This window comes from Falco biarmicus, chromosome 4 (assembly GCF_023638135.1).
Source record: "Falco biarmicus isolate bFalBia1 chromosome 4, bFalBia1.pri, whole genome shotgun sequence".
Classification (NCBI taxonomy): Eukaryota; Metazoa; Chordata; class Aves; order Falconiformes; family Falconidae; genus Falco; species Falco biarmicus.
Window position 1 is genome coordinate 99049963 of NC_079291.1, and position 13359 is coordinate 99063321.

General features: G+C 37.6%; 1 protein-coding gene across 1 annotated transcript in view; it reads right to left on the bottom strand.

The window, feature by feature from the left end:
• The window catches only part of PRKAR2A (protein kinase cAMP-dependent type II regulatory subunit alpha), a 68935-nt gene that overhangs the window by 26090 nt on the left and 29486 nt on the right, over positions 1 to 13359 (bottom strand). The gene's annotated exons all lie outside the window — the stretch shown is intronic.

Consider the following 13359-nt stretch of genomic DNA (forward strand, 5'->3'; position numbering starts at 1 on the left):
AATTACATGAGAACATCAAACAAAATCAAGTTTAAATTCCTTTCTTTTGTATGTTATCTTCCTACAGAAAAAACAAATAACTTGGTTTTATGTCAGTATACTGTCAGAGGCTTAAATCCTATCTATCCTCTGAGCAAGCACAGCATGGTTGCTCTCAAACTCTCATGTAAAAAGTCTGTAACTTACAATAGAAAATAATTTTGCCTAGCAGGTACTCCAAAGCATGCACACAGATTTCCTTTCAATTCTTATCAAAGCCTAACTATCCCCATTCAGATTAATTTACAAACATCTTCTCTAAAATGCTGGGGAAAAACACCGCAGTACATTGCTTTGTTCTTTGCATGGCAACGTATACAGTAAAACACACAAAGAAAAGGGAAGAAAAAAAAAAAAGTCCAAGGATGTATGTGGTACTCACTCCAAGTCAGATTTGCGAGTATCTGTATTATGGGATTTTTTTGATACAGATAAATCATATTTACGCAGAAATTTAACCCTGGAAACAATCAGCTTGACCATAGTATATTCTATCACAAAAAATTATGTTTAATCCCCTCACCCATGTGCTCCTACATCTTACTATATGTGAATCAAATTAACATCAAGTTGCAATATAAAAAGAGCTTAAAAAAATACACAATGTGTTTTTTTAAAACAGGATGATAACATTTGTGGAAACTATTCATGTGTATGTACATGTGTAATGTACAGGAACAAGGCTCTGCCAAACGTGTCTTTGTAACTACAGGACCAACTGAAGGCAATGATAATGGTGAGCTTCTAAAATTTCAAACTATTTTTGTTCTGATTTAATACTTCAGAAAAGGCTTATCTTCGTTTATCTTAACAGTTACACTGTTACCCAATTTTACAATACTAAACACAAACACCTTTGGCTGCCAAAAGCCTACCGCTCTAGCTCAAGCTTTCTTATTAATTAGTGGACATTTGCAGTTCTTTCATGTCAAAGTGACCTCTGCATTCTAACTAGCTGTACAGACAGTCCGAGAAAGTGAGAGTCAGTCCTGTTTTCATCTAGTTGTGCTCTTACTTTGATAAGGGTGGTCTTACTTCTGAGGCTATACAGTACTTGTGTAATATTTTACAAGGAAACAGAGACGAGCATTTTTCTTTGTACTTTATCCAGCACCCTGACAATACTGAACACTTGGCAGAATGCCCAGAAGCTCACAGCAATGACATCTAACTGCTGAATGGGCTCGGAAAGTATAAATAAAAATAAGCAGATTTAAAAAAAAAAAATCTAGAAGGCCTAGCATTCAGCAGCTTGCAAATAATTTGAAAATGCATACAGGACTATTGACTTTGTCATCATGCTTTCAAAAGGACTATAAAAATGCACAGGTCCAGCATAATTTGCTAGCAAAGATTTGCATTTTTTTCCCCTGCCTAAAAGGTACAGGTCTTTCTTAGCAAGTTAGATTGTAATTCCTTTTTTTCCTGGAGAGGTTGAAGAGACTGGAATACAACACAAGCATCCAATTTATCAAACCACAATGTAAAAACCCAATCATGTAATCATTAGGCACTTAAAGAATAGTTAATTCCCATACAATAAACGCAGTGTCACACTGTCTCTTCTGGTTTGCACCATTTAACAATATAGAAATGGTATATTAACAGTGTACCTACAATACACACATGCTTTTAGTTTAACAGGGTGGTTCACTCACATTTAGGGCAGATACTTTATGAACAACAAACAGCATTTTTCCCCAGCTGGGGGAAAAAAAAAAAAAAGAAAAAAAAAAAAAGGCATAGCCCAGCACACCGTCCAAAGATGACTATATTATGGGAAGGTTGATGCCTACAAGGCTGCAGAACTTGAACTGATAGGCAAAGATCCACTTAATATGCAATACTAAGGCACTAACAAAGAGAACATTATTAGCATTTCTGTGTGAAAGCTTTCCTCCTCCTTTCATTTTACAGTAAGGATCAAGGTCTATTGTATTGTGAAAGCTTTGGATTTTCTAATAAGGAACATTTTCTTAGAAGAAAGGCTCCTTGGTTTCAACAGTATGGTGAAACTGGAGATAAAAAGTATCTTTATTCTTTACAGCCAGCATATCTTATCAGGAACTAGAGTTCAATTTTTATTATGCACCATACTACATACTATAAATGCACTTCTGTAAGTTTCTGAAAGTACCTCACATACAAGCACATTGAAGCCCTGTCCCTATAAATTCAGAGATCACTGTACCTTCAGTGTATCATTCTATCATTTAAATACTCAACATTAGGCTGCAAATTAGATTTTGTTCCCACCTCAATTGCAGGGTATATGCTGCTAAGAATATGCTTTGGCACCGAGGAAATTCTCTTCAAGATTTCCTTGGGAAAACAAGTTTAATTACCACGGCACTATGAGCAAAACCTTATCTTTACACACGCAGCAATCACAACAACACAGTTCTCTGCAACCTCAGTATCAAACGGCTTTGGTTGGGATTTGTACATGAAAGTCTCCCCTATTTCATCTTACCCAGTAAGAGGCGAAAACAGCTTCATAAAGCCCAGGAAGGATACAGACTAGACGTAGTGCCCTTCCCTTACATATGGAAATCACTTCTGGAGTGCCCATGAATGGGCACCACGGAAATACAACCAAAATGTGGCAAAAATACTATTTCTTCCCATGTTGTCATGTAGAAAGCCTTCCCATTACACTTTTCATTCTTCAACCTCCTGCTGGGATTTCTTTTCTCATGTAGAAGCAGTAGGGCAGACACTTTGACTGACAGCTCTGACTGACAGGACTTTATTTACTTGCACACAGAGCTGTAACGCTTAGGTTAAAAAAGGGGAGAGAGACAAAAATTATTAATTCCGACCTCCAGCTTAAATTGATATTGTGATATGCTGGAAAGCCCACAGAAAGCATAACAATCAACAGCGTTTTCCAAATATTTTAGAACGTGACTAATGCAAGAAAAGGCAAACAAACACTACATGAACACCATCCTGTGGTTTAAGTCACAATATGTCCAGTTTTTCTTTCCACTGTTTTTAATTGGTAAATTACTCCTGGAAGTCTGCACTGCTGAATGTATTACCCTTGAAGATCTGTGTGTCAGTCTTACCTTCAAAACATTTCATGTTATCTCTACTCCAACAGCATTGCTTCTCTATTCTTCGGACTGAAAAGAACCCCCATAATTACCCTTAAACTCTGCAAATCCCTGTCAGAAGTCTATGGAAGTTAATTTCAGGACTCCTGAAGCTTAGTCATTCACGGGTTACAGTACAGCCAGTCCCAATGAAAAAACATTTGATCTTTCACCATGACAAGAACGAAAACGTACTTGCCCCACTATTTTATACATGACTGAATTCACATGTTAACTATTTCAGTGTCCCCATAAAACAGGTACCGCAAGGCAAGCTTATTCTCACAAGATTATCCTGAACCAACGTGCTGGTAGCATCTTTTCAGACTCATTGAAACAGCAGTGGGAAGGGATCTCTCTCTGAAGGTCACCCAGCCTGACCTCCCCCCTGAAGGCGAGCTATTTGCAATGCTACAGTACTGGGGCTGACCTGGAAACCTCCCTGGGCGAAGATTGCACATCTCTCTGGCCAACATGTTCCGCTGCTGCACCACCCTCCTGGGGAAGAAATTTTTCTTAATGTACAACCTAAAGCTCAGAAACATCTTGATATAATTTGAAGTGACTTCTGAAATCACACCTTTCTTATGTGAGATTCTCAGCACAGCTCTGCCCTTGAGCAAATGCTAAGCATGAATGCATCAGTGAAAGTTATGTACAAGTGTGACACACACCCCAATTACGTATTCCCAATACTATGGCTATATCAGCATATATCATGCAGACTAAGCTTCCTTCTAAATCTACCCACATAGTTCAAATAGCTTTGGACATAAAAAACGGGTGGGTTTTTTTCAATTTTAAGAAGCTTTAAGATAAAAAGAAATTCAGGCTTTTATCCTAACATCTACATTTAGTCTCTCTTAGCTTCTGCAGCTTCTACAGCTAGTTTAGCTTTCTCCTCATACGGCACACCTCCTTTGGCTTTCAAAAACAGGCACATCTGTTAACACTTCTGAAAGCTCAGAAATGACACAACTCCATCACTGCTTTGTTATGCAGGTGACAGTGTCTGAAAGCAAAGATGCTTCTAGCTGCAGCAATGACATAAGCAGTGGATGGGTGAGTAGGACGCAAGGGGTGAGGAGAGAATGAGAAGCAGCAAGAAAAGTTTGCCTGTACAAACACTACCTTTGTTTATGCAAGTTTTAATTGCTCCCAAGATAATATTGTTCCGCAAAATGTGTGTTTTGTCAAGATCAAAGTCCTTGCACTCTATGCAAATCTGCATTTAGCTCCCAAAAGCAAATAAAGCCTTTGTGAGATCACTTACTTTTGGGTTTGGTTTTTTTTTTTTGCAAAATAGTAGCCAAGAGGCTGGGACCTGAAGACCTTCAAGAGGAAGAAATGAAAATTCCGTGTTTTATGTAAGGTGATGCATTGTTAATATTTCTGTTATTGGAAGAAGTAGCAAAGACAAGCTCTGTCACACTCTGCAATTTTGGATAGCACCTTCTGTACTCTGGAGTGAAATCCTATTCACCAGTCTTTACTTATGAGAGGATGCATCACCTCCAATTGATCCTATGAGACCCATTAACAAAAGTCCACCCAGAGCAGTGCATGCAGAACATTTTTTCCCGTTATTTATTCAGATCAGTAATCTTGTACTACATTTAAGGCGACTATCTTTGCATTTGAATTTGCCAAAGCTTCAAACATTTTGTAAGTCTGTCGCTCAAGGGGCAGATGCATAGCCACTTCTGGGAGCACTATGCCAGCTGGAAAGGCAACCACTTCCAGTGGCTCGTCATTCTCTCTGACAGTGCTTGCTAGAGCAGGCACTTCCAAAACGACACAGTTGAGATGAACTTGGGAAGCTTAAACAGAGCTTATACATAGGTCTTTGCTGGCACAGCTTAACGTGATTTTCTGCACTTGGAAAACAACTTCAAGTTTCCTCTCCTGTTGTTGGATAGCTCAGAACTTTTTGATTTAGAAATTGCACTTTGTTTCCCAAGTTAAAGATCTCACATCAAAGCAGACAGATTCATACCTCGATTCAGCAAGTGAGAAACAGAACCTGCACCCATTTGCACTACCTGAACAATTTTCACATTTATGACAGAATGAAAAGCAACACTGAAACCTGAAAAACATTTAGACCATCTGCAGGAAAAATCAGCTGTTTCAGCCTTCAATGTACTAATGAGAACTGACTGAAATCAACTGTAAGTTTTTAGTTAAAAATAATGTCATTGCACCAGCCCAAAACTCAGATCTCAGGTCTTTCTCTGGTCCTTCTCTTTTACTTTATGTGACACATGAAAATACCCAGATGCACAAGTACCCACAGCAGTACCACCTCTTGACTTCATTCTTAATTCTCAAGAAGGCATAACAGAGACAGGACTTACAATGACTGGGACTTGAGCAAAAAATACCCCCCTCAAATCTTTGCCAAATACCAACGTAGCATATTCAAACACACAACCACCTGCATGGTCATGTGTGTTAAATCATGTGTAAGATTTTTCAGTTGAGAAGTATTTAAAAATAATTAATTTAGGTGGCAAAGGAAAAGAATGGATTTTCAGTTCTGGAAACGGCTTCAAATTTAATTTGAAGTTAAAAGGAAACTAAAATAAAATCAACTGTTCTTCACAGGCAGAGTTGTTCTGTGTTACAGATTAACTACGAAGACACAAAGTCACCCAGCATGGCTGTGCCAAACCAGCTCAGTCCAGCAAAGATTACAGGTTCAGGCGCAGCTCCACACACACTCCCAAAGCTTGCTCAGGCTGGAAAGCTGCACAGGTAATTTTGTCGGGGAAAGAAACCTACGACACACTGATAAGCCTGTAAAGGCCTAAAACCCTGTACTGCTTCACCCAGCTCTGCGAAAAGCCAGCGTTGCCTCCCCTTTCTATTGACATACACAGGAACAGGTGAAAACATTCACCTGGCTTACCCAAAGCTTTGCTTATACCCCTCATTCAACTTGAAAATGCCCATCTCTGACACGGGTGTTATCGCTATTTCTCAAGGTCCGCTAATTTATTAAAGTAGTAAAACTGAGGTCACAGGCAGAGCTGGAAAGGATCCACCCTACTCCACAGCTACCCCAAGGCACAATTCTGGATAGATGTTTTTGCCCAGAGGTTGGGGCATTTAAGAGACCTGGACAATGCATTACAGCGCTTGCTATCCTCGCCTTTAGAAACCTTTGACAACCATTCCCTCAGTATGATTACATACATTCCAGCAGCGTTGCCTAAATCGGGCTTCTCCAGCTTGTTTTCTTTCCATCAAGACAGAAATGCAGCAGTTCCAGTGACAATGGCATGTGATAAAACCGTAATGCCAGTGTCACACACTCCTACTTCATACTACATTTCAGTCACGAGTTCAGAACAGACTGCATAATCAATTATAAATGCCACCTTTTATGATAGTGTGGGGTTTTTTTCTTTGCAGGAAATCCAGCTCTACACACAGAGATATCTTTTCTCCCAAGATGTCCAAGTACAGGCAATGTAAAATTATGACAATTTAAAAACGGATTGACAACCATTTCAATATGTACATTTGTTTTATATATTCTTAATGCATTTTTTCAAGTATTTTACTAAATTAATATAGATTAATAAAAATGCGGTTTTAAGTTTATTTAAAAGGCTTTATCATCAGACATAAGACTAAAACAATTCAGAAATGCACTACAGCAGAACAGCCATTAAAATTAAATATTTTTTTCTACTACAGGAAGATTTGCCAAGTATTTAAAATTACATTTCCCTATGGGCAAACTAGAACTTTCATGATGAAAACCCTAGAATAATAAATGGAAAGTAAATAATCACAGTCTCTTTTAGATTTATATCTTCTCGTACATATAATGAAAGCATTATGTGCAAACAATAAAATCTAGTTGAAGCAGTAAAGACAAACTTAAAGCATTTTTAACTTACAATACAATGCATTCCTACTTCGTTATTATTTCTAGGTAGGCTTTGTTCAGGATTTGGGTTTCTGTTTTGTTTTAACTCCTGCAACATACAGCACAGAGTCTGAAAACCACCCCAAGGGAACTGGCAGGCCATCCCACCCATCGCAGGGGCATGTAGCAATAGGCAAGTAGCAGACCAAAGGCTCCTCAACTCAGCATGCCTGAGAACCCGCTGCTGGGATCTATTATGGAAAAACATTTCCTGTCAAAGAAAGAGGCAAGTTAGGGGGGAGAAGGCATCCTACTGAACTGCAAGGAAAATTCAGAAGACAACCCTCGGCCTGTATATCTTCATTTAAATCCTCCTCCTATGCAGGAGCAATTAAAAAAAAAAACCTTGCACCAATGCAGGGCTGAGGACAGAACTCTCTTCAGCTTCTCTCCTACTGCTTTGATACAACCAGATGAACATGAAATTTGCCTTTCTTCCCTTTTTAATTAAACCCACAGCTGTTTATAATTGTATTTGATTTATGTAGTCACCTGTTTCATTATATAGAAGCACAACTTTTACTTAATCCTTTTATGTATGAGTTATGCAAAGTGCTTTAGATTATCCTTCCATTTTATGAGCTCACAAGTGGTTAAAGGGTCTTATCTTCCCACCTCACAGAAGCCAGGTGCTAGAGAATAATATAGTCATGAGGCTACTTTGTTTCACAGAATAAAACACCGGCAAAAATACACATTTGTGCATACATTCCAATAATACTAGGTAATTCTTAGACTGAAATTTTTGATAATTTGCAATGCTATAATTCACAGCGGACTTATCATGAAAGCACTCTGTAGATAAAATATAGCACTCTGCAAATAGTATCTCTCTTGTACAGCTGGAGAAGCCAACAGACAAGTCAGTCACAACTAGGGCTCCTGCACTTGTAGCTTCCATGTCTCTATTCATAACAGTAGAGCCCAGGATCCCATCAGACACTAGTGTGCTCTGGACCTTGCAGTAAAAGGTGAGTCTGCATGAAAAATAAAAACAACAACAAGATTTCCATCATGCTGGAGCACTAATTAAAAATAAGAAAGCTTTCCATGTGGCAGATCAAAGGAGTTCGCAGCCCTGACAAGGTAACAACCAAACCCAAAATACTGCCCTTTCAACCTGAAACAGTAATTTACAGTTTGCTACTTCTGTTTCCAACTCCCTTTACGACACTTAAACAAAAGTCTTAAAATGGCAACAGGGTATTTTAGATTTAGATATTATTCTTCCCTGTGGTGCAGCCTGAGAAACTCAAATGAAGCAAGCTTTATTCTTGCAAGTTAAGAAACCAGAAGACTGAAATGAATAAACATGCTGCTGACCTTGTTCAAGGCTTCTAAGAGAGCCTTACCGATGAGATAGTCATCCATAAAAAAGGTCTCCTGGAAAACATGATGCTACTACTATTTCAGAGCACCCAGATTCACAATTGCAGAAGCAAGCCTTCTGCTTTAATGATCTTCTGTTTTAGCCCATCACACAAATCTTGCCACATTTTAAATGGGTACGTAAGCAAGGCAGATAAAACCAGAAATTAAGCACCAATAATGTTTATGTGCCTGATAAACGCAGTGAAACTTTATCTTGGTTTAAAACAGGATGAAGAATGTTCATTTTACATTCAGTTTACATCAAAACACCACAAGTTTCATGAAACGCCTCAAATATATACCTTTAAAAAAAATCTTACAGGCTTTTAGTTGCAAACAGTAGATAGAGAGAAGCCAGCTGAGGAATAAAACAGAAAAAGTGTTTTTCCAGTCTAGAAATAAGAAATTATCTTTCAGATTCCAGACCAATGCATTTTTGGTTTTTACACTTGCAATTTTAATATGTGAATGCTAATCCTGCAGTAAGGCACGTAATATTTTAAAAGAACCACCAGCATCTTGGGAAAAATGCACTGAAGCAGTTCTGTGTTAAAGCAGAGCAGGTATTTAGCAATTATGTTACACACATCTTTCTGACATCTGTCGTGACAGAGAATTGAAGGATGTCAAAGTCTTAGAAGGCATTTCTGAAATTAATGGTCCAACAACTCAGATATGATTTTTAAAGATTTCTACAGAATGTCCAAGAAGATTAAAAATCACATTACCCACCCCCCAATGGAACAAGTAATACCTATTTACCTGTAGTGACAAGGAACAATACAGAACTAGCATGGCTTTGACACAAAAGGATTGTGTGCAGAGCAATGATGAGCCAGCCCCCAGGTCCCTGTGCTTTGAAAGGACCGCATGCTGCCCTGACATGCAGGCAAAGCCAGGGAAACGGAAACAGACTGTCAAATTCCTTGAAGGAAAACCCAGCAGCTAACTACCCCCATGTCTGTGCAGCTACTGAGCAACTCAGATGCCCTGGTGATTGCTATTAAGGGGGAAGGTGTAACTATTTGACTTGATGGAACTCATCTTCAGGATGAGTCAACTCTTAACTTCAGTGGCTCATTGAACAAATGGATTTCATTTAGAGGAAATACACATTTGGAAGAAATACACTAATATCAGCCAGAACGTCGTCAGTTAGAACTCGTGTGCTTTATTTCTAACCACTTCGTTCTGTGTTTCTCACAGAAGGTTAGTGGGTTTACAAAGATCAGACTTGTTCCTATCCCAAATTTTGGAGACATGGGAAAAACACACATTCAGACACGCTAATCCAAATCAGTTAAGTGCTCCAGGCAGCCTAGTACCCACGCACAAGCCATGTCCCAAACTCAAGCCCTGATTTAAGTCTCTCTAAATGAGAGCACTATAAAAGTGCTCACAGCAACTCCCAGCTGAGTTTGCTTTAAAGCCATTATATTCCCTGTAGCTAGTTTTTAAGCATGCTGATTAAAGCTTTGCATTATTTGGAGTACACAGTGTCTCATGAAGGTGTTCTGGTGTTAAAAATGACAGTAAAGTTTCTGAAAATACATGGGATATCCTGTCATATTTAAATCAAGTATGTTTAAACTTTTCTGTTCTACATTAACTATCCAATCAATTTCATATTTAATCTGAAGTTACAGCAACCTAAACTTGCCATGAGTTTATTAACCAGTATAAGAGCATAACATCTAAGACTTTTTCTAAAATTTTATATTAAAGAAGGGAGAAAGTGCTGCCTTATGTAGTCACAAGAAAAATGAAAAGCACATTTAGCTCCCGAGGTCACTCCACAGATATAGATATATATACACACACACATATCACAGCACCATTTTTTGCACTAAGTAAAAAACTGCCTCTTTAGCCTGTATCATGACATGCATTGAGATTTCCTCTAGTGTATTTGCTTTCAGTTTCTTGTGCACAGCAAACCATGCAGTAATATTTTCATTTGGGCTTTAATTCACATGTCAAAAAACAGCTGGGGTTCACAACAAAAGGGGAAAAAAAGGCAATTCTCCTCTTTTCCATCTCACCTTAAAAAAAGAAAATTAAATTCCAACCCATCAAAAACTGACAGAATGACATTTTATTTTAAAAATCATCTGAAGGCTGATATTGTCAAAAGTGTTTATTTATCTAAAGATATGGCCTAGCATTTACATAGGCTTTTAAAAGAGATTTAATGTAAAAGAATTAATGAAAAGTAATCACCTGCACCTTCTGCCACCTGAATACTTCTGAAAAATCGGTCCTTACTGCATTAATTGCATAATAAATATGCATAGCTGTACCTTATTCTCCCAATTAATAAGGACTAATTTAAGTTAAAATATTTGACTCCAGATGAACAATTACTAATCATTATGTATCACTGTAAGTATGAACAATTGTTTAGAAAGAATAAATAATATTAAAAAAAAAAAAAAGAGGAAAACTGGATGAATTCTACTCTACTGTAGCACTTCTTACTTACACTTACACTTGCACTGAGTAGACTGGATCAGATTTCATCTGACCAGGTATTGCAGTGACTTAACTTTTAGACAAAGATGTTTGAGTGTTTTATTTCTTTATATCATAAAAACATCTAGCAAAATTACAAGCAGAAGTATTCACCATAGTGTGAAATCCAAGTAATTGTGAAGTCTCAACTGTTAATTTCCAAAAATAAGCTTTTCGTTATTCACTGAATGCCAATTACATGCCAAGAATTTATAAATAAGTCCCAATATTGCAAACAGAGAAAACAAGCTTTATTTTTTTAACGAATAATGATTCAGGCACTTTCCTACAGGAGGACACCCACACAATTTATCACCACTTTCATTTGTCATCCCACACACTTGGCTTTTGCTCATATCAACATTTTTCAAAATGAATTATTTTCACTCTAGTTATGATAACAGTTTTGCAACCCTTAGGGCTAGCAAAAAAATTATAGAAGCTGCCATTCGTAAAAATGTGAATTTTTTAACTCAAAAGTCTCTTACAATTTATCATCTGCCTGAAAACCTTTCAGCAGAAGTTATTATGCCATCAAGTTTTGTAAGATGGTGAATAATCAATACAGAAACTCATTAAGTAGCTGCAAGAGAAGAAACCAGATCATGATTTTCAAGCCATCCTCTGATAATCAGATAGTCTGGTAGGTAGAAAGCAAAAAGAACGGCATGGAGAATGTCACTCAGTCTTCCCCCCCTTGATGATTTGAACTGATGAGATTTTATCACTGAAGTAGTAGATAGTATTCTGCAAGAGAAAATACTCAAAACAAGCTCCCAAAGTCAGTCTTGCTTCTTGCTTTTTTGCTACTATTCAGATATTGTAATTTAACATGATCACAAAATGGTATTTTTGTAAATACTAACATGCTGCGTGGCAACAACATAAAAGCTTTCTTAGAAAATTATTTTTTTATAACTGTAATTTTGAAAAGCTAACAGCTACTAAAACGATTTTACCATGTGTAATATCATATCCTGACATCTCAACTTGCCATGTTGTGAAGAAAATGCTGCATCTCACTAGAAAGCCCAGAGAGATATTGGATTTTAACCACACATCTACTTTATGATATGACTGCTCATCTTTGGTAGGAGCCAGAAGAATGAAGAGTTCAAGGCAAAGAGTCCCCCACTGTCAAAAAGTAGAACCAGTGAGTTTGAAGAACCAATGGTCATACAGGCCTCTTAAGGAAGTTTATCTTATGAGGAAAGAAAAAGCCAGAAACTGTCAAGGAACACCGATTTACACATTCAAATACAAAATTCTATACCTACACCCTCTAAAGATAGCATGTTAAAGTGTTACATGAAGATGAAAGAAAAAAACCCCCACCAAACCACACTGTCATATCAGATTGCTAGAGAAATGAGAAACATCAACAATACCAATTCCAAACCCAATATTAATGTTCACTATAGATGGGAAAACAGGATTCAGTAACATTCAAACAAAATTATCCTCTACAGATATACAAAAAACAAAAAACCATTTATTCAGCAATCGTATCTTAGGAGAGGACTTCACACCCGATTCCAGGGACAGCAGATTTGATCGTTCTCACCAAGTCCCTGCTGAAAGCTGCCCGACCAAAGGGACTAACTGAAGCAACTCTTGTTCATTTGATTACTTTTTATACTAAAGTGAAACTAGTCACAAATCCTGAATCATGTTTCTTTGCTGGTATAAAAATATTAGGGAAATAACTACCATATATTGCTTCCCTAGATTAAATAATTCAATTATTCTGCTTATATAGTTGAATGTGAAAACTAATCTCATTCCAATCCCACAGAGGCCAAAAGAAGATTAAAGAGGGAGTACAGGCATATGCGAGAGAGAAAATTACACCAGCTCACTCAGATAAACAGAAATAATAGGAGAAAAACGGATGAAAACATTCTGTCACACATGTATGGTATGGGTGTCACATTTTGCCAGATTTTTTTTCTATCCCATGAAGAAGTCAGCAAGTCTGCTGGAGAGTGGGTGTTCTGTGGAATGAATCAAAGGTGTCTAGAAATGGCAATACAGAAATCTAGCAAAAAACTTTACTTTTCTGAAACATGCTAAAACTAAAACAGGAGAAACTATGCTCAAGTGAGACTGTAGTAGGCGTCACACACTTCGTTCCAAAACCACAATTAACTTTCATTCATATATTGCCAGGAGCAGAATTCTCTTCAGTGTTATGTATCAGTTGTTAGAGTGGGACAAATATCAATGCTGACTTCCCTCTAGTTTTGAAATAGCTTTGATATTATTCCTTGTGATTTCTCCCACCTGCCTGCACCCTTTAGTCACTAACCAAGGGCTGAGATTCTGGCATTCTCTGCAGTCTCTTTCACTACAGAAAAGGAAGTGACTAACAAAAAGCTTGTCAGGAGCCCCTGTGCCTGG